Below are 24,250 nucleotides of genomic sequence, written 5' to 3' on the forward strand. Positions count from 1 at the left end.
CCCTAGCTTCCAAATCATGGTTGACAACATTAATATTCTATCTTCTGCATTCTTACTCTTTTTCTTTATGCAGATTCACAATCTTTTTATTATTTTATTGAAATTTCCATGAATGTTCAAGGAAATGGGATAGAACAGTTTTTCTTTCTTTCTTTTATACCCCACCACCCCCAGCTTCCAAATCATGGTTGACAAAATTAATATTCTATCTTCTGCATTCTTACTCTTTCTTTATGCAGATTAACAATCTTTTTAGTATTTTATTGAAATTTCCATGACTGTTCAAGGAAATGGGATACAACAGTTTTTCTTTCTTTCTTTCATCCCCAACGCCCCCAGCTTCCAAATCATGGTTGACAACCTTAATATTCTATCTTCTGAGTCTTTCATTTTTCTTTATGCAGATTAACAGTCTTTTTATTATTTTATTGAACTTTCCATGAATATTCATGGAAATGGGATACAACAGTTTTTCTTTCATTCTTTCATCCCCCCCCACCTTCCAAATCATGTTTGACAACATTAATATTCTATCTTCTGCATTCTTACTCTTTTTCTTTATGCACATTAACAATCTTTTTATTATTTTGTTGAAATTTCCATGAATGTTCAAGGAAATGGGTACAACAGTTTTTCTTTCTTTCTTTAATCCCCCTACCCCCCCAGCTTTCAAATCATGCTTGACACCATTAATATTCTATCTTCTGCATTCTTACTGTTTTTCTTTATGGAGATTAACAATCTTTTTATTATTTTATTGAAATTTCCATGAATGTTCAAGGAAATGGGATACAACAGTTTTTTTCTTTCTTTCATCCCCCACCCCCCCCAGCTTCCAAATCATGGTTGACAACATTAATATTCTTTCTCCCGCATTCTTACACCTTTTCTTTATGCAGATTAACAATCTTTTTATTATTTTATTGAAATTTCCATGAATGTTCAAGGAAATGGGATACAACATTTTTTCTTTCTTTCTTTAATCCCCCAACCCCACCAGCTTTCCAATCATGCTTGACAACATTAATATTCTATCTTCTGCATTCTTACTCTTTTTCTTTATGCACATTAACAATCTTTTTATTATTTTATTGAAATTTCCATGAATGTTCAAGGAAATGGGATACAACAGTTTTTCTTTCTTTCTTTCATCCCCAACGCCCCCAGCTTCCAAATCATGGTTGACAACCTTAATATTCTATCTTCTGAGTCTTTCACTTTTTCTTTATGCAGATTAACAGTCTTTTTATTATTTTATTGAAATTTCCATGAATATTCATGGAAATGGGATACAACAGTTTTTCATTCTTTCTTTTATCCCCCACGCCCCCCAGCTTTCAAATCATGCTTGACACCATTAATATTCTATCTTCTGCATTCTTACTCTTTTTCTTTATGCAGATTAACAATCTTTTATTATTTTATTGAAATTTCCGTGAATGTACAAGGAAATGGGATAAAACAGTTTTTCTTTCTTTCTTTTATCCCCTACCACCCCCCAGCTTCCAAATCATGTTTCACAACATTAATATTCAATCTTCTGCATTCTTACACTTTTTCTTTATGCAGATTAACAATCTTTTTATTATTTTATGAAATTTCCATGAATGTTCAAGGAAATGGGATACAACAGTTTTTCTTTCTTTCTTTAATCCCCCTACCCCCCCAGCTTTCAAATCATGCTTGACACCATTAATATTCTATCTTCTGCATTCTTACTCTTTTTCTTTATGCGGATTAACAATCTTTTTATTATTTTGTTGAAATTTCCATGAATGTTCCAGGAAATGGGATACAACAGTTTTTCTTACTTTCTTTATTCCCCCACCCCCCCCCCAGCTTCCTCATCATGGTTGAAAACATTAATATTCTATCTTCTGCATTCTTACTCTTTTCCGTTAGGCAGATTAACAATCTTTTCATGATTTTATTTAAATTTCCATGAATGTTAAGGGAAATGGGATAAAACAGTTTTTCTTTCTTTCTTTTATCCCCCACCCCCCCCTAGCTTCCAAATCATGGTTGACAACATTAATATTCTATCTTCTGCATTCTTATTCTTTTTCTTTATGCAGATTAACAATCTTTTTATTTTTTTATTGAAATTTCCATGAATGTTCAAGGAAATGGCATACAACACTTTTTCTTTCTTTCTTTCATCCCCCGACACCCCCATTTCCAAATCATGCTTGACAACACTAATATTCTATCTTCTGCATTCTTACTCTTTTTCTTTACGCAGATTAACTATCTTTTTACTATTATATTGAAATTTCCATGAATGTTCAAGGAAATGGGATACAACAGTTTTTCTTTCTTTCTTTTATCCCACACGCCCCCCAGCTTACAAATCATGGTTGACTACATTAATGTTCTATCTTCTGCATTCTTACTCTTTTTCTTTATGCAGATTAACAATCGTTTTATTATTTTATTGAAATTTCAATGAATGTTCAAGGAAATGGGATACAACAGTTTTTCTTTCTTTCTTTTATCCCCCACGCCCCCCAGCTTACAAATCATGGTTGACTACATTAATGTTCTATCTTCTGCATTCTTACTCTTTTTCTTTATGCAGATTAACAATCTTTTTATTATTTTATTGAAATTTCCATGAATGTTCAAGGAAATGGGATACAACAGTTTTTCTTTCTTTCTTTAATCCCCCTACCCCCCCAGCTTTCAAATCATGCTTGACACCATTAATATTCTATCTTCTGCATTCTTACTCTTTTTCTTTATGCAGATTAACAATCTTTTTATTATTTTATTGAAAATTCCATGAATGTTCAAGGAAATGGGATACAACATTTTTTCTTTCTTTCTTTAATCCCCCAACCCCACCAGCTTTCCAATCATGCTTGACACCATTAATATTCTATCTTCTGCATTCTTACTCTTTTTGTTTATGCAGATTCACAATCTTTTTATTATTTTATTGAAATTTCCATGAATGTTCAAGGAAATGGGATAAAACAGTTTTTCTTTCTTTCTTTTATACCCCACCCCCCCAGCTTCCAAATCATGGTTGACAAAATTAATATTCTATCTTCTGCATTCTTACTCTTTCTTTATGCAGATTAACAATCTTTTTATTATTTTATTGAAATTTCCATGAATGTTCAAGGAAATGGGATACAACAGTTTTTTTCTTTCTTTCATCCCCCACCCCCCCCAGCTTCCAAATCATGGTTGACAACATTAATATTCTATCTCCCGCATTCTTACACCTTTTCTTTATGCAGATTAACAATCTTTTCATGATTTTATTTAAATTTCCATGAATGTTAAAGGAAATGGGATACAGCAGTTCTTCTTTCTTTCTTTTATCCCCCAACCCCTAGCTTCCAAATCATGGTTGACAACATTAATATTCTATCTTCTGTATTCTTACTCTTTTTCTTTATTCAGATTAACAATCTTTTAATTATTTTATTGAAATTTCCATGAATGTTCATGGAAATGGGATACAGCATTTCTTCTTTCTTTCTTTAATCCCCCACTACCCCAGCTTTCACATCATGCTTGACACCATTAATATTCTATCTTCTGCATTCTTACTCTATTTCTTTATTCAGATTAACAATCTTTTTATTATTTTATTGAAATTCCCATGAATGTTCAAGGAAATGGGATACAGCAGTTTTTCTTTCTTTCTTTAATCCTCCACCACCCCAGCTTTCAAATCATGCTTGACACCATTAATATTCTATCTTCTGCATTCTTACTCCTTTTCTTTATGCAGATTAACAATCTTTTTATTATTTTATTGAAATTTCAATGAATGTTCAAGGAAATGGGATACAACAGTTTTTCTTTCTTTCTTTTATCCCCCACGCCCCCCAGCTTACAAATCATGGTTGACTACATTAATGTTCTATCTTCTGCATTCTTACTCTTTTTCTTTATGCAGATTAACAATCTTTTTATTATTTTATTGAAATTTCCATGAATGTTCAAGGAAATGGGATACAACAGTTTTTCTTTCTTTCTTTAATCCCCCTACCCCCCCAGCTTTCAAATCATGCTTGACACCATTAATATTCTATCTTCTGCATTCTTACTCTTTTTCTTTATGCAGATTAACAATCTTTTTATTATTTTATTGAAAATTCCATGAATGTTCAAGGAAATGGGATACAACATTTTTTCTTTCTTTCTTTAATCCCCCAACCCCACCAGCTTTCCAATCATGCTTGACACCATTAATATTCTATCTTCTGCATTCTTACTCTTTTTGTTTATGCAGATTCACAATCTTTTTATTATTTTATTGAAATTTCCATGAATGTTCAAGGAAATGGGATAAAACAGTTTTTCTTTCTTTCTTTTATACCCCACCCCCCCCAGCTTCCAAATCATGGTTGACAAAATTAATATTCTATCTTCTGCATTCTTACTCTTTCTTTATGCAGATTAACAATCTTTTTATTATTTTATTGAAATTTCCATGAATGTTCAAGGAAATGGGATACAACAGTTTTTTTCTTTCTTTCATCCCCCACCCCCCCCAGCTTCCAAATCATGGTTGACAACATTAATATTCTATCTCCCGCATTCTTACACCTTTTCTTTATGCAGATTAACAATCTTTTCATGATTTTATTTAAATTTCCATGAATGTTAAAGGAAATGGGATACAGCAGTTCTTCTTTCTTTCTTTTATCCCCCAACCCCTAGCTTCCAAATCATTGTTGACAACATTAATATTCTATCTTCTGTATTCTTACTCTTTTTCTTTATTCAGATTAACAATCTTTTAATTATTTTATTGAAATTTCCATGAATGTTCATGGAAATGGGATACAGCAGTTCTTCTTTCTTTCTTTAATCCCCCACTACCCCAGCTTTCACATCATGCTTGACACCATTAATATTCTATCTTCTGCATTCTTACTCTATTTCTTTATTCAGATTAACAATCTTTTTATTATTTTATTGAAATTCCCATGAATGTTCAAGGAAATGGGATACAGCAGTTTTTCTTTCTTTCTTTAATCCTCCACCACCCCAGCTTTCAAATCATGCTTGACACCATTAATATTCTATCTTCTGCATTCTTACTCCTTTTCTTTATGCAGATTAACAATCTTTTTATTATTTTATTGAAATTTCCATGAATGTTCAAGGAAATGGGATACAACAGTTTTTTCTTTCTTTCATCCCCCACCCCCCCATCTTCCAAATCATGGTTGACAACATTAATATTCTATCTTCTGCATTCTAACTCTTTTTCTTTATGCAGATTAACAATCTTTTATTATTTTATTGAAATTTCCATGAATGTTCAGGGTAATGGGATACAACAGTTTTTCTTTCTTTCTTTTATCCCCCACCACCCCCCAGCTTCCAAATCATGGTTGACAACATTAATATTGAATCTTCTGCATTCTTACACTTTTTCTTTATGCAGATTAACAATCTTTTTATTATTTTATTGAAATTTCCATGAATGTTCAAGGAAATGGGATACAACAGTTTTTGTTTCTTTCTTTTATCCCCCACCACCCCCAGCTTCCAAATCATGCTTGACAACATTAATATACTATCTTCTGCATTCTTATTCTTTTCCTTTATGCAGATTAACAATCTTTTTATTATTTTGTTGAAATTTCCATGAATGTTGCAGGAAATGGGATACAACAGTTTTTCTTTCTTTTTTTAATCCCCCAACCCCCCCGCTTTCTCATCATGGTTGATAACATTAATATGCTATCTTCTGCATTCTTACTCTTTTTCGTTATGGAGATTAACAATCTTTTTATGATTTTATTGAAATTTCCATGAATGTTCCAGGAAATGGGATACAACAGTTTTTCTTTCTTTCTTTTATCCCCCACGCCCCCCAGCTTACAAATCATGGTTGACTACATTAATGTTCTATCTTCTGCATTCTTACTCTTTTTCTTTATGCAGATTAACAATCGTTTTATTATTTTATTGAAATTTCAATGAATGTTCAAGGAAATGGGATACAACAGTTTTTCTTTCTTTCTTTTATCCCCCACGCCCCCCAGCTTACAAATCATGGTTGACTACATTAATGTTCTATCTTCTGCATTCTTACTCTTTTTCTTTATGCAGATTAACAATCTTTTTATTATTTTATTGAAATTTCCATGAATGTTCAAGGAAATGGGATACAACAGTTTTTCTTTCTTTCTTTAATCCCCCTACCCCCCCAGCTTTCAAATCATGCTTGACACCATTAATATTCTATCTTCTGCATTCTTACTCTTTTTCTTTATGCAGATTAACAATCTTTTTATTATTTTATTGAACTTTCCATGAATGTTCCAGGAAATGGGATACAACAGTTTTTCATACTTTCTTTCTTCCCCCACACCCCCCAGCTTCCAAATCATGGTTGACAGCATTAATATTCTATCTTCTGCATTCTTAATGTTTTCGTTATGCCGATTAACAATCTTTTCATGATTATAATGAAATTTCCATGAATGTTCCAGGAAATGGGATACAACAGTTTTTCTTACTTTCTTTCTTCCCGAACCCCCCCCAACTACCAAATCATGGTTGACAACATTAATAATCTATCTTCTGCATTCTTACTCTTTTTCTTTATGCAGATTAACAATCTTTTTATTATTTTATTGAAATTTCCATGAATGTTCAAGGAAATGGGATACAACAGTTTTTCTTTCTTCCTTCTGTCCCCCACCACCCCTAGCTTCCAAATCATGGTTGACACCATTAATATTCTATCGTCTTCTTTCTTACACTTTTTCTCTATGCAGATTAACAATCTTTTTATTATTTTATTGAAATTTCCATGAATGTTCAAGGAAATGGGATACAACAGTTTTTCTTTCTTTCTTTTATCCCCCAGCACCCCCAGCTTCCAAATCACGCTTGACAACATTAATATTCTATCTTCTGCATTCTTACTCTTTTTCTTTATGCAGATTCACAATCGTTTTATTATTTTATTTAAATTTCCATGAATGTTCAAGGAAATGGGATACAACAGTTTTTCTTTCTTTCTTTTATCCCCCACCCCCCCCAGCTTCCAAATCATGGTTGACAACATTAATATTCTATCTTCTGCATTCTTACTCTTTTTCTTTATGCAGATTCACAATCTTTTTATTATTTTATTGATATTACCATGAATGTTCAAGGACATGGGATACAACACTTTTTCTTTCTTTCTTTCATCCCCCGACACCCCCATCTTCCAAATCATGCTTGACAACATTAATATTGTATCTTCTGCATTCTTACTCTTTTTCTTTATGTAGATTAACAATCTTTTTATTATTTTGTTGAAATTTCCATGAAAGTTCAAGGAAATGGTATACAACTGTTTTTCTTACTTTCTTTCTTCCCCCAACCCCCCCAGCTTCCAAATCATGGTTGACAACATTAATATTCTATCTTCTGCATTCTTACTCTTTTTCTTTATGCAGATTCACAATCGTTTTATTATTTTATTTAAATTTCCATGAATGTTCAAGGAAATGGGATACAACAGTTTTTCTTTCTTTCTTTTATCCCCCACGCCCCCCAGCTTACAAATCATGGTTGACTACATTAATGTTCTATCTTCTGCATTCTTACTCTTTTTCTTTATGCAGATTAACAATCTTTTTATTATTTTATTGAAATTTCCATGAATGTTCTTGGAAATGGGATACAACAGTTTTTCTTTCTTTCTTTAATCCCCCTACACCCCAAGCTTTCAAATCATGCTTGACACCATTAATATTCTATCTTCTGCATTCTTACTCTTTTTCTTTATGCACATTAACAATCTTTTTATTATTTTATTGAACTTTCCATGAATGTTCCAGGAAATGGGATACAACAGTTTTTCTTACTTTCTTTCTTCCCCCACACCCCCCAGCTTCCAAATCATGCTTGACAGCATTAATATTCTATCTTCTGCATTCTTAATCTTTTTCGTTATGCCGATTAACAATTTTTCATGATTATAATGAAATTTCCATGAATGTTCCAGGAAATGGGATACAACAGTTTTTCTTACTTTCTTTCTTCCCCCACCCCCCCCAACTACCAAATCATGGTTGACAACATTAATATTCTAACTTCTGCATTCTTACTCATTTTCTTTATGCAGATTAACAATCTTTTTATTATTTTGTTGAAATTTCCATGAATGTTCAAGGAAATGGGATACAACAGTTTTTCTTTCTTTCTTTAATCCCCCTACCACCCCAGCTTTCAAATCATGCTTGACACCATTAATATTCTATCTTCTGCATTCTTACTCTTTTTCTTTATGCACATTAACAATCTTTTTATTATTTTGTTGAAATTTCCATGAATGTTCAAGGAAATGGGATACAACAGTTTTTCTTTCTTTCTTTAATCCCCCTACCCCCCCAGCTTTCAAATCATGCTTGACACCATTAATATTCTATCTTCTGCATTCTTACTCTTTTTCTTTATGCACATTAACAATCTTTTTATTATTTTATTGAAATTTCCATGAATGTTCCAGGAAATGGGATACAACAGTTTTTCATACTTTCTTTCTTCCCCCACACCCCCCAGCTTCCAAATCATGGTTGACAGCATTAATATTCTATCTTCTGCATTCTTAATGTTTTCGTTATGCCGATTAACAATCTTTTCATGATTATAATGAAATTTCCATGAATGTTCCAGGAAATGGGATACAACAGTTTTTCTTACTTTCTTTCTTCCCGAACCCCCCCCAACTACCAAATCATGGTTGACAACATTAATAATCTATCTTCTGCATTCTTACTCTTTTTCTTTATGCAGATTAACAATCTTTTTATTATTTTATTGAAATTTCCATGAATGTTCAAGGAAATGGGATACAACAGTTTTTCTTTCTTCCTTCTGTCCCCCACCACCCCTAGCTTCCAAATCATGGTTGACACCATTAATATTCTATCGTCTTCTTTCTTACACTTTTTCTCTATGCAGATTAACAATCTTTTTATTATTTTATTAAAATTTCCATGAATGTTCAAGGAAATGGGATACAACAGTTTTTCTTTCTTTCTTTTATCCCCCACCCCCCCTAGCTTCCAAATCATGGCTGACAACATTAATATTCTATCTTCTGCATTCTTACTCTTTTTCTTTATGCAGATTAACTATCTTTTTACTATTATATTGAAATTTCCGTGAATGTTCAAGGAAATGGGATACAAAAGTTTTTCTCTCTTTCTTTTATCCTCCACCCCCCCAGCTTCCAAATCATATTTGACAACATTAATATACTATCTTCTGCATTCTTACTCTTTTTCTTTATGCAGATTAACAATCTTTTTATTATTTTGTTGAAATTTCCATGAATGTTCAAGGAAATGGGATACAACAGTTTTTCTTACTTTCTTTATTCCCCCACCCCCCCCAGCTTCCAAATCATGGTTGGCAACATTAATATTCTATCTTCTGCATTCTTACTCTTTTTCGTTATGCAGATTAACAATCTTTTCATGATTTTATTTAAATTTCCATGAATGTTAAAGGAAATGGGATGCAAAGTTTTTCTTTCTTTCTTTTATCCCCCACCCCCCTAGCTTCCAAATCATGGTTGACAACATTAATATTCTATCTTCTGCATTCTTACTCTTTTTCTTTATTCAGATTAACAATCTTTTTATTATTTTATTGAAATTCCCATGAATGTTCAAGGAAATGGGATACAGCAGTTTTTCTTTCTTTCTTTAATCCCCCACCACCCCAGCTTTCAAATCATGCTTGACACCATTAATATTCTATCTTCTGCATTCTTACTCTTTTTCTTTATGCAGATTAACAATCTTTTTATTATTTTATTGAAATTTCCATGAATGTTCAAGGAAATGGGATACAACAGTTTTTATCTTTCTTTCATCCCCCACCCCCCCATCTTCCAAATCATGGTTGACAACATTAATATTGAATCTTCTGCATTCTTACACTTTTTCTTTATGCAGATTAACAATCTTTTTATTATTTTATTGAAATTTCCATGAATGTTCAAGGAAATGGGATACAACAGTTTTTCTTTCTTTCTTTTATCCCCCAGCACCCCCAGCTTCCAAATCATGCTTGACAACATTAATATACTATCTTCTGCATTCTTATTCTTTTCCTTTATGCAGATTAACAATCTTTTTATTATTTTGTTGAAATTTCCATGAATGTTGCAGGAAATGGGATACAACAGTTTTTCTTTCTTTTTTTAATCCCCCACCCCCCCCGCTTTCTCATCATGGTTGATAACATTAATATTCTATCTTCTGCATTCTTACTCTTTTTCGTTATGCAGATTAACAATCTTTTTATGATTTTATTGAAATTTCCATGAATGTTCCAGGAAATGGGATACAGCAGTTTTTCTTTCTTTCTTTTATCCCCCACCCCCCCCCCCAGCTTCCAAATCATGGTTGACAACATTAATATTCTATCTTCTGCATTCTTACTCTTTTTCTTTATGCAGATTCACAATCTTTTTATTATTTTATTGATATTACCATGAATGTTCAAGGAAATGGGATACAACACTTTTTCTTTCTTTCTTTCATCCCCCGACACCCCCATCTTCCAAATCATGCTTGACAACATTAATATTGTATCTTCTGCATTCTTACTCTTTTTCTTTATGCAGATTAACAATCTTTTTATTATTTTGTTGAAATTTCCATGAAAGTTCTAGGAAATGGGATACAACTGTTTTTCTTACTTTCTTTCTTCCCCCAATCCCCCCAGCTTCCAAATCATGGTTGACAACATTAATATTCTATCTTCTGCATTCTTACTCTTTTTCTTTATGCAGATTCACAATCGTTTTATTATTTTATTTAAATTTCCATGAATGTTCAAGGAAATGGGATACAACAGTTTTTCTTTCTTTCTTTTATCCCCCACGCCCCCCAGCTTACAAATCATGGTTGACTACATTAATGTTCTATCTTCTGCATTCTTACTCTTTTTCTTTATGCAGATTAACAATCTTTTTATTATTTTATTGAAATTTCCATGAATGTTCAAGGAAATGGGATACAACAGTTTTTCTTTCTTTCTTTAATCCCCCTACCCCCCCAGCTTTCAAATCATGCTTGACACCATTAATATTCTATCTTCTGCATTCTTACTCTTTTTCTTTATGCACATTAACAATCTTTTTATTATTTTATTGAAATTTCCATGAATGTTCCAGGAAATGGGATACAACAGTTTTTCTTACTTTCTTTCTTCCCCCACACCCCCCAGCTTCCAAATCATGGTTGACAGCATTAATATTCTATCTTCCGCATTCTTAATCTTTTTCGTTATGCCGATTAACAATTTTTCATGATTATAATGAAATTTCCATGAATGTTCCAGGAAATGGGATACAACAGTTTTTCTTACTTTCTTTCTTCCCCCACCCCCCCCAACTACCAAATCATGGTTGACAACATTAATATACTATCTTCTGCATTCTTACTCATTTTCTTTATGCAGATTAACAATCTTTTTATTATTTTATTGAAATTTCCATGAATGTTCAAGGAAATGGGATACAACAGTTTTTCTTTCTTCCTTTTGTCCCCCACCACCCCTAGCTTCCAAATCATGGTTGACACCATTAATATTCTATCTTCTGCATTCTTACTCATTTTCTTTATGCAGATTAACAATCTTTTTATTTTTTTATTGAAATTTCCATGAATGTTCAAGGAAATGGGATACACTTTTTCTTTCTTTCTTTCATCCCCCGACACCCCCATTTCCAAATCATGCTTGACAACATTAATATTCTATCTTCTGCATTCTTACTCTTTTTCTTTATGCAGATTCACAATCGTTTTATTATTTTATTTAAATTTCCATGAATGTTCAAGGAAATGGGATACAAGAGTTTTTCTTTCTTTCTTTTATCCCCCACCCCCCCCCAGCTTCCAAATCATGGTTGACAACATTAATATTCTATCTTCTGCATTCTTACTCTTTTTCTTTATGCAGATTCACAATCTTTTTATTATTTTATTGATATTACCATGAATGTTCAAGGACATGGGATACAACACTTTTTCTTTCTTTCTTTCATCCCCCGACACCCCCATCTTCCAAATCATGCTTGACAACATTAATATTGTATCTTCTGCATTCTTACTCTTTTTCTTTATGTAGATTAACAATCTTTTTATTATTTTGTTGAAATTTCCATGAAAGTTCAAGGAAATGGTATACAACTGTTTTTCTTACTTTCTTTCTTCCCCCAACCCCCCCAGCTTCCAAATCATGGTTGACAACATTAATATTCTATCTTCTGCATTCTTACTCTTTTTCTTTATGCAGATTCACAATCGTTTTATTATTTTATTTAAATTTCCATGAATGTTCAAGGAAATGGGATACAACAGTTTTTCTTTCTTTCTTTTATCCCCCACGCCCCCCAGCTTACAAATCATGGTTGACTACATTAATGTTCTATCTTCTGCATTCTTACTCTTTTTCTTTATGCAGATTAACAATCTTTTTATTATTTTATTGAAATTTCCATGAATGTTCTTGGAAATGGGATACAACAGTTTTTCTTTCTTTCTTTAATCCCCCTACACCCCCAGCTTTCAAATCATGCTTGACACCATTAATATTCTATCTTCTGCATTCTTACTCTTTTTCTTTATGCACATTAACAATCTTTTTATTATTTTATTGAACTTTCCATGAATGTTCCAGGAAATGGGATACAACAGTTTTTCTTACTTTCTTTCTTCCCCCACACCCCCCAGCTTCCAAATCATGCTTGACAGCATTAATATTCTATCTTCTGCATTCTTAATCTTTTTCGTTATGCCGATTAACAATTTTTCATGATTATAATGAAATTTCCATGAATGTTCCAGGAAATGGGATACAACAGTTTTTCTTACTTTCTTTCTTCCCCCACCCCCCCCAACTACCAAATCATGGTTGACAACATTAATATTCTAACTTCTGCATTCTTACTCATTTTCTTTATGCAGATTAACAATCTTTTTATTATTTTGTTGAAATTTCCATGAATGTTCAAGGAAATGGGATACAACAGTTTTTCTTTCTTTCTTTAATCCCCCTACCACCCCAGCTTTCAAATCATGCTTGACACCATTAATATTCTATCTTCTGCATTCTTACTCTTTTTCTTTATGCACATTAACAATCTTTTTATTATTTTGTTGAAATTTCCATGAATGTTCAAGGAAATGGGATACAACAGTTTTTCTTTCTTTCTTTAATCCCCCTACCCCCCCAGCTTTCAAATCATGCTTGACACCATTAATATTCTATCTTCTGCATTCTTACTCTTTTTCTTTATGCACATTAACAATCTTTTTATTATTTTATTGAAATTTCCATGAATGTTCCAGGAAATGGGATACAACAGTTTTTCATACTTTCTTTCTTCCCCCACACCCCCCAGCTTCCAAATCATGGTTGACAGCATTAATATTCTATCTTCTGCATTCTTAATGTTTTCGTTATGCCGATTAACAATCTTTTCATGATTATAATGAAATTTCCATGAATGTTCCAGGAAATGGGATACAACAGTTTTTCTTACTTTCTTTCTTCCCGAACCCCCCCCAACTACCAAATCATGGTTGACAACATTAATAATCTATCTTCTGCATTCTTACTCTTTTTCTTTATGCAGATTAACAATCTTTTTATTATTTTATTGAAATTTCCATGAATGTTCAAGGAAATGGGATACAACAGTTTTTCTTTCTTCCTTCTGTCCCCCACCACCCCTAGCTTCCAAATCATGGTTGACACCATTAATATTCTATCGTCTTCTTTCTTACACTTTTTCTCTATGCAGATTAACAATCTTTTTATTATTTTATTAAAATTTCCATGAATGTTCAAGGAAATGGGATACAACAGTTTTTCTTTCTTTCTTTTATCCCCCACCCCCCCTAGCTTCCAAATCATGGCTGACAACATTAATATTCTATCTTCTGCATTCTTACTCTTTTTCTTTATGCAGATTAACTATCTTTTTACTATTATATTGAAATTTCCGTGAATGTTCAAGGAAATGGGATACAAAAGTTTTTCTCTCTTTCTTTTATCCTCCACCCCCCCAGCTTCCAAATCATATTTGACAACATTAATATACTATCTTCTGCATTCTTACTCTTTTTCTTTATGCAGATTAACAATCTTTTTATTATTTTGTTGAAATTTCCATGAATGTTCAAGGAAATGGGATACAACAGTTTTTCTTACTTTCTTTATTCCCCCACCCCCCCCAGCTTCCAAATCATGGTTGGCAACATTAATATTCTATCTTCTGCATTCTTACTCTTTTTCGTTATGCAGATTAACAATCTTTTCATGATTTTATTTAAATTTCCATGAATGTTAAAGGAAATGGGATGCAAAGTTTTTCTTTCTTTCTTTTATCCCCCACCCCCCTAGCTTCCAAATCATGGTTGACAACATTAATATTCTATCTTCTGCATTCTTACTCTTTTTCTTTATTCAGATTAACAATCTTTTTATTATTTTATTGAAATTCCCATGAATGTTCAAGGAAATGGGATACAGCAGTTTTTCTTTCTTTCTTTAATCCCCCACCACCCCAGCTTTCAAATCATGCTTGACACCATTAATATTCTATCTTCTGCATTCTTACTCTTTTTCTTTATGCAGATTAACAATCTTTTTATTATTTTATTGAAATTTCCATGAATGTTCAAGGAAATGGGATACAACAGTTTTTATCTTTCTTTCATCCCCCACCCCCCCATCTTCCAAATCATGGTTGACAACATTAATATTGAATCTTCTGCATTCTTACACTTTTTCTTTATGCAGATTAACAATCTTTTTATTATTTTATTGAAATTTCCATGAATGTTCAAGGAAATGGGATACAACAGTTTTTCTTTCTTTCTTTTATCCCCCAGCACCCCCAGCTTCCAAATCATGCTTGACAACATTAATATACTATCTTCTGCATTCTTATTCTTTTCCTTTATGCAGATTAACAATCTTTTTATTATTTTGTTGAAATTTCCATGAATGTTGCAGGAAATGGGATACAACAGTTTTTCTTTCTTTTTTTAATCCCCCACCCCCCCCGCTTTCTCATCATGGTTGATAACATTAATATTCTATCTTCTGCATTCTTACTCTTTTTCGTTATGCAGATTAACAATCTTTTTATGATTTTATTGAAATTTCCATGAATGTTCCAGGAAATGGGATACAGCAGTTTTTCTTTCTTTCTTTTATCCCCCACCCCCCCCCCAGCTTCCAAATCATGGTTGACAACATTAATATTCTATCTTCTGCATTCTTACTCTTTTTCTTTATGCAGATTCACAATCTTTTTATTATTTTATTGATATTACCATGAATGTTCAAGGAAATGGGATACAACACTTTTTCTTTCTTTCTTTCATCCCCCGACACCCCCATCTTCCAAATCATGCTTGACAACATTAATATTGTATCTTCTGCATTCTTACTCTTTTTCTTTATGCAGATTAACAATCTTTTTATTATTTTGTTGAAATTTCCATGAAAGTTCTAGGAAATGGGATACAACTGTTTTTCTTACTTTCTTTCTTCCCCCAATCCCCCCAGCTTCCAAATCATGGTTGACAACATTAATATTCTATCTTCTGCATTCTTACTCTTTTTCTTTATGCAGATTCACAATCGTTTTATTATTTTATTTAAATTTCCATGAATGTTCAAGGAAATGGGATACAACAGTTTTTCTTTCTTTCTTTTATCCCCCACGCCCCCCAGCTTACAAATCATGGTTGACTACATTAATGTTCTATCTTCTGCATTCTTACTCTTTTTCTTTATGCAGATTAACAATCTTTTTATTATTTTATTGAAATTTCCATGAATGTTCAAGGAAATGGGATACAACAGTTTTTCTTTCTTTCTTTAATCCCCCTACCCCCCCAGCTTTCAAATCATGCTTGACACCATTAATATTCTATCTTCTGCATTCTTACTCTTTTTCTTTATGCACATTAACAATCTTTTTATTATTTTATTGAAATTTCCATGAATGTTCCAGGAAATGGGATACAACAGTTTTTCTTACTTTCTTTCTTCCCCCACACCCCCCAGCTTCCAAATCATGGTTGACAGCATTAATATTCTATCTTCCGCATTCTTAATCTTTTTCGTTATGCCGATTAACAATTTTTCATGATTATAATGAAATTTCCATGAATGTTCCAGGAAATGGGATACAACAGTTTTTCTTACTTTCTTTCTTCCCCCACCCCCCCCAACTACCAAATCATGGTTGACAACATTAATATACTATCTTCTGCATTCTTACTCATTTTCTTTATGCAGATTAACAATCTTTTTATTATTTTATTGAAATTTCCATGAATGTTCAAGGAAATGGGATACAACAGTTTTTCTTTCTTCCTTTTGTCCCCCACCACCCCTAGCTTCCAAATCATGGTTGACACCATTAATATTCTATCTTCTGCATTCTTACTCATTTTCTTTATGCAGATTAACAATCTTTTTATTTTTTTATTGAAATTTCCATGAATGTTCAAGGAAATGGGATACACTTTTTCTTTCTTTCTTTCATCCCCCGACACCCCCATTTCCAAATCATGCTTGACAACATTAATATTCTATCTTCTGCATTCTTACTCTTTTTCTTTATGCAGATTCACAATCGTTTTATTATTTTATTTAAATTTCCATGAATGTTCAAGGAAATGGGATACAAGAGTTTTTCTTTCTTTCTTTTATCCCCCACCCCCCCCCAGCTTCCAAATCATGGTTGACAACATTAATATTCTATCTTCTGCATTCTTACTCTTTTTCTTTATGCAGATTCACAATCTTTTTATTATTTTATTGATATTACCATGAATGTTCAAGGACATGGGATACAACACTTTTTCTTTCTTTCTTTCATCCCCCGACACCCCCATCTTCCAAATCATGCTTGACAACATTAATATTGTATCTTCTGCATTCTTACTCTTTTTCTTTATGTAGATTAACAATCTTTTTATTATTTTGTTGAAATTTCCATGAAAGTTCAAGGAAATGGTATACAACTGTTTTTCTTACTTTCTTTCTTCCCCCAACCCCCCCAGCTTCCAAATCATGGTTGACAACATTAATATTCTATCTTCTGCATTCTTACTCTTTTTCTTTATGCAGATTCACAATCGTTTTATTATTTTATTTAAATTTCCATGAATGTTCAAGGAAATGGGATACAACAGTTTTTCTTTCTTTCTTTTATCCCCCACGCCCCCCAGCTTACAAATCATGGTTGACTACATTAATGTTCTATCTTCTGCATTCTTACTCTTTTTCTTTATGCAGATTAACAATCTTTTTATTATTTTATTGAAATTTCCATGAATGTTCTTGGAAATGGGATACAACAGTTTTTCTTTCTTTCTTTAATCCCCCTACACCCCCAGCTTTCAAATCATGCTTGACACCATTAATATTCTATCTTCTGCATTCTTACTCTTTTTCTTTATGCACATTAACAATCTTTTTATTATTTTATTGAACTTTCCATGAATGTTCCAGGAAATGGGATACAACAGTTTTTCTTACTTTCTTTCTTCCCCCACACCCCCCAGCTTCCAAATCATGCTTGACAGCATTAATATTCTATCTTCTGCATTCTTAATCTTTTTCGTTATGCCGATTAACAATTTTTCATGATTATAATGAAATTTCCATGAATGTTCCAGGAAATGGGATACAACAGTTTTTCTTACTTTCTTTCTTCCCCCACTCCCCCCAACTACCAAATCATGGTTGACAACATTAATATTCTAACTTCTGCATTCTTACTCATTTTCTTTATGCAGATTAACAATCTTTTTATTATTTTGTTGAAATTTCCATGAATGTTCAAGGAAATGGGATACAACAGTTTTTCTTTCTTTCTTTAATCCCCCTACCACCCCAGCTTTCAAATCATGCTTGACACCATTAATATTCTATCTTCTGCATTCTTACTCTTTTTCTTTATGCACATTAACAATCTTTTTATTATTTTGTTGAAATTTCCATGAATGTTCAAGGAAATGGGATACAACAGTTTTTCTTTCTTTCTTTAATCCCCCTACCCCCCCAGCTTTCAAATCATGCTTGACACCATTAATATTCTATCTTCTGCATTCTTACTCTTTTTCTTTATGCACATTAACAATCTTTTTATTATTTTATTGAAATTTCCATGAATGTTCCAGGAAATGGGATACAACAGTTTTTCATACTTTCTTTCTTCCCCCACACCCCCCAGCTTCCAAATCATGGTTGACAGCATTAATATTCTATCTTCTGCATTCTTAATGTTTTCGTTATGCCGATTAACAATCTTTTCATGATTATAATGAAATTTCCATGAATGTTCCAGGAAATGGGATACAACAGTTTTTCTTACTTTCTTTCTTCCCGAACCCCCCCCAACTACCAAATCATGGTTGACAACATTAATAATCTATCTTCTGCATTCTTACTCTTTTTCTTTATGCAGATTAACAAACTTTTTATTATTTTATTGAAATTTCCATGAATGTTCAAGGAAATGGGATACAACAGTTTTTCTTTCTTCCTTCTGTCCCCCACCACCCCTAGCTTCCAAATCATGGTTGACACCATTAATATTCTATCGTCTTCTTTCTTACACTTTTTCTCTATGCAGATTAACAATCTTTTTATTATTTTATTGAAATTTCCATGAATGTTCAAGGAAATGGGATACAACAGTTTTTCTTTCTTTCTTTTATCCCCCAGCACCCCCAGCTTCCAAATCACGCTTGACAACATTAATATTCTATCTTCTGCATTCTTACTCTTTTTCTTTATGCAGATTCACAATCGTTTTATTATTTTATTTAAATTTCCATGAATGTTCAAGGAAATGGGATACAACAGTTTTTCTTTCTTTCTTTTATCCCCCACCCCCCCCAGCTTCCAAATCATGGTTGACAACATTAATATTCTATCTTCTGCATTCTTACTCTTTTTCTTTATGCAGATTCACAATCTTTTTATTATTTTATTGATATTACCATGAATGTTCAAGGACATGGGATACAACACTTTTTCTTTCTTTCTTTCATCCCCCGACACCCCCATCTTCCAAATCATGCTTGACAACATTAATATTGTATCTTCTGCATTCTTACTCTTTTTCTTTATGTAGATTAACAATCTTTTTATTATTTTGTTGAAATTTCCATGAAAGTTCAAGGAAATGGTATACAACTGTTTTTCTTACTTTCTTTCTTCCCCCAACCCCCCCAGCTTCCAAATCATGGTTGACAACATTAATATTCTATCTTCTGCATTCTTACTCTTTTTCTTTATGCAGATTCACAATCGTTTTATTATTTTATTTAAATTTCCATGAATGTTCAAGGAAATGGGATACAACAGTTTTTCTTTCTTTCTTTTATCCCCCACGCCCCCCAGCTTACAAATCATGGTTGACTACATTAATGTTCTATCTTCTGCATTCTTACTCTTTTTCTTTATGCAGATTAACAATCTTTTTATTATTTTATTGAAATTTCCATGAATGTTCTTGGAAATGGGATACAACAGTTTTTCTTTCTTTCTTTAATCCCCCTACACCCCCAGCTTTCAAATCATGCTTGACACCATTAATATTCTATCTTCTGCATTCTTACTCTTTTTCTTTATGCACATTAACAATCTTTTTATTATTTTATTGAACTTTCCATGAATGTTCCAGGAAATGGGATACAACAGTTTTTCTTACTTTCTTTCTTCCCCCACACCCCCCAGCTTCCAAATCATGCTTGACAGCATTAATATTCTATCTTCTGCATTCTTAATCTTTTTCGTTATGCCGATTAACAATTTTTCATGATTATAATGAAATTTCCATGAATGTTCCAGGAAATGGGATACAACAGTTTTTCTTACTTTCTTTCTTCCCCCACCCCCCCCAACTACCAAATCATGGTTGACAACATTAATATTCTAACTTCTGCATTCTTACTCATTTTCTTTATGCAGATTAACAATCTTTTTATTATTTTGTTGAAATTTCCATGAATGTTCAAGGAAATGGGATACAACAGTTTTTCTTTCTTTCTTTAATCCCCCTACCACCCCAGCTTTCAAATCATGCTTGACACCATTAATATTCTATCTTCTGCATTCTTACTCTTTTTCTTTATGCACATTAACAATCTTTTTATTATTTTGTTGAAATTTCCATGAATGTTCAAGGAAATGGGATACAACAGTTTTTCTTTCTTTCTTTAATCCCCCTACCCCCCCAGCTTTCAAATCATGCTTGACACCATTAATATTCTATCTTCTGCATTCTTACTCTTTTTCTTTATGCACATTAACAATCTTTTTATTATTTTATTGAAATTTCCATGAATGTTCCAGGAAATGGGATACAACAGTTTTTCATACTTTCTTTCTTCCCCCACACCCCCCAGCTTCCAAATCATGGTTGACAGCATTAATATTCTATCTTCTGCATTCTTAATGTTTTCGTTATGCCGATTAACAATCTTTTCATGATTATAATGAAATTTCCATGAATGTTCCAGGAAATGGGATACAACAGTTTTTCTTACTTTCTTTCTTCCCGAACCCCCCCCAACTACCAAATCATGGTTGACAACATTAATAATCTATCTTCTGCATTCTTACTCTTTTTCTTTATGCAGATTAACAATCTTTTTATTATTTTATTGAAATTTCCATGAATGTTCAAGGAAATGGGATACAACAGTTTTTCTTTCTTCCTTCTGTCCCCCACCACCCCTAGCTTCCAAATCATGGTTGACACCATTAATATTCTATCGTCTTCTTTCTTACACTTTTTCTCTATGCAGATTAACAATCTTTTTATTATTTTATTAAAATTTCCATGAATGTTCAAGGAAATGGGATACAACAGTTTTTCTTTCTTTCTTTTATCCCCCACCCCCCCTAGCTTCCAAATCATGGCTGACAACATTAATATTCTATCTTCTGCATTCTTACTCTTTTTCTTTATGCAGATTAACTATCTTTTTACTATTATATTGAAATTTCCGTGAATGTTCAAGGAAATGGGATACAAAAGTTTTTCTCTCTTTCTTTTATCCTCCACCCCCCCAGCTTCCAAATCATATTTGACAACATTAATATACTATCTTCTGCATTCTTACTCTTTTTCTTTATGCAGATTAACAATCTTTTTATTATTTTGTTGAAATTTCCATGAATGTTCAAGGAAATGGGATACAACAGTTTTTCTTACTTTCTTTATTCCCCCACCCCCCCCAGCTTCCAAATCATGGTTGGCAACATTAATATTCTATCTTCTGCATTCTTACTCTTTTTCGTTATGCAGATTAACAATCTTTTCATGATTTTATTTAAATTTCCATGAATGTTAAAGGAAATGGGATGCAAAGTTTTTCTTTCTTTCTTTTATCCCCCACCCCCCTAGCTTCCAAATCATGGTTGACAACATTAATATTCTATCTTCTGCATTCTTACTCTTTTTCTTTATTCAGATTAACAATCTTTTTATTATTTTATTGAAATTCCCATGAATGTTCAAGGAAATGGGATACAGCAGTTTTTCTTTCTTTCTTTAATCCCCCACCACCCCAGCTTTCAAATCATGCTTGACACCATTAATATTCTATCTTCTGCATTCTTACTCTTTTTCTTTATGCAGATTAACAATCTTTTTATTATTTTATTGAAATTTCCATGAATGTTCAAGGAAATGGGATACAACAGTTTTTATCTTTCTTTCATCCCCCACCCCCCCATCTTCCAAATCATGGTTGACAACATTAATATTGAATCTTCTGCATTCTTACACTTTTTCTTTATGCAGATTAACAATCTTTTTATTATTTTATTGAAATTTCCATGAATGTTCAAGGAAATGGGATACAACAGTTTTTCTTTCTTTCTTTTATCCCCCAGCACCCCCAGCTTCCAAATCATGCTTGACAACATTAATATACTATCTTCTGCATTCTTATTCTTTTCCTTTATGCAGATTAACAATCTTTTTATTATTTTGTTGAAATTTCCATGAATGTTGCAGGAAATGGGATACAACAGTTTTTCTTTCTTTTTTTAATCCCCCACCCCCCCCGCTTTCTCATCATGGTTGATAACATTAATATTCTATCTTCTGCATTCTTACTCTTTTTCGTTATGCAGATTAACAATCTTTTTATGATTTTATTGAAATTTCCATGAATGTTCCAGGAAATGGGATACAGCAGTTTTTCTTTCTTTCTTTTATCCCCCACCCCCCCCCCAGCTTCCAAATCATGGTTGACAACATTAATATTCTATCTTCTGCATTCTTACTCTTTTTCTTTATGCAGATTCACAATCTTTTTATTATTTTATTGATATTACCATGAATGTTCAAGGAAATGGGATACAACACTTTTTCTTTCTTTCTTTCATCCCCCGACACCCCCATCTTCCAAATCATGCTTGACAACATTAATATTGTATCTTCTGCATTCTTACTCTTTTTCTTTATGCAGATTAACAATCTTTTTATTATTTTGTTGAAATTTCCATGAAAGTTCTAGGAAATGGGATACAACTGTTTTTCTTACTTTCTTTCTTCCCCCAATCCCCCCAGCTTCCAAATCATGGTTGACAACATTAATATTCTATCTTCTGCATTCTTACTCTTTTTCTTTATGCAGATTCACAATCGTTTTATTATTTTATTTAAATTTCCATGAATGTTCAAGGAAATGGGATACAACAGTTTTTCTTTCTTTCTTTTATCCCCCACGCCCCCCAGCTTACAAATCATGGTTGACTACATTAATGTTCTATCTTCTGCATTCTTACTCTTTTTCTTTATGCAGATTAACAATCTTTTTATTATTTTATTGAAATTTCCATGAATGTTCAAGGAAATGGGATACAACAGTTTTTCTTTCTTTCTTTAATCCCCCTACCCCCCCAGCTTTCAAATCATGCTTGACACCATTAATATTCTATCTTCTGCATTCTTACTCTTTTTCTTTATGCACATTAACAATCTTTTTATTATTTTATTGAAATTTCCATGAATGTTCCAGGAAATGGGATACAACAGTTTTTCTTACTTTCTTTCTTCCCCCACACCCCCCAGCTTCCAAATCATGGTTGACAGCATTAATATTCTATCTTCCGCATTCTTAATCTTTTTCGTTATGCCGATTAACAATTTTTCATGATTATAATGAAATTTCCATGAATGTTCCAGGAAATGGGATACAACAGTTTTTCTTACTTTCTTTCTTCCCCCACCCCCCCCAACTACCAAATCATGGTTGACAACATTAATATACTATCTTCTGCATTCTTACTCATTTTCTTTATGCAGATTAACAATCTTTTTATTATTTTATTGAAATTTCCATGAATGTTCAAGGAAATGGGATACAACAGTTTTTCTTTCTTCCTTTTGTCCCCCACCACCCCTAGCTTCCAAATCATGGTTGACACCATTAATATTCTATCGTCTTCTTTCTTACACTTTTTCTCTATGCAGATTAACAATCTTTTTATTATTTTATTAAAATTTCCATGAATGTTCAAGGAAATGGGATACAACAGTTTTTCTTTCTTTCTTTTATCCCCCACCCCCCCTAGCTTCCAAATCATGGCTGACAACATTAATATTCTATCTTCTGCATTCTTACTCTTTTTCTTTATGCAGATTAACTATCTTTTTACTATTATATTGAAATTTCCATGAATGTTCAAGGAAATGGGATACAAAAGTTTTTCTCTCTTTCTTTTATCCTCCACCCCCCAGCTTCCAAATCATATTTGACAACATTAATATTCTATCTTCTGCATTCTTACTCTTTTTCTTTATGCAGATTAACAATCTTTTTATTATTTTATTAAAATTTCCATGAATGTTCAAGGAAATGGGATACAACAGTTTTTCTTTCTTTCTTTTATCCCCCACCACCCCTAGGTTCCAAATCATGGTTGACAACATTAATATTCTATCTTCTGCATTCTTACTCTTTTTCTTTATGCAGATTAACTATCTTTTTACTATTATATTGAAATTTCCATGAATGTTCAAGGAAATGGGATACAACAGTTTTTCTTTCTTTCTTTTATCCCCCAGCACCCCCAGCTTCCAAATCATGCTTGACAACATTAATATACTATCTTCTGCATTCTTATTCTTTTCCTTTATGCAGATTAACAATCTTTTTATTATTTTGTTGAAATTTCCATGAATGTTGCAGGAAATGGGATA

This window comes from Cynocephalus volans, chromosome 15, assembly GCF_027409185.1.
Source record: "Cynocephalus volans isolate mCynVol1 chromosome 15, mCynVol1.pri, whole genome shotgun sequence".
Taxonomy (NCBI): domain Eukaryota; kingdom Metazoa; phylum Chordata; class Mammalia; order Dermoptera; family Cynocephalidae; genus Cynocephalus; species Cynocephalus volans.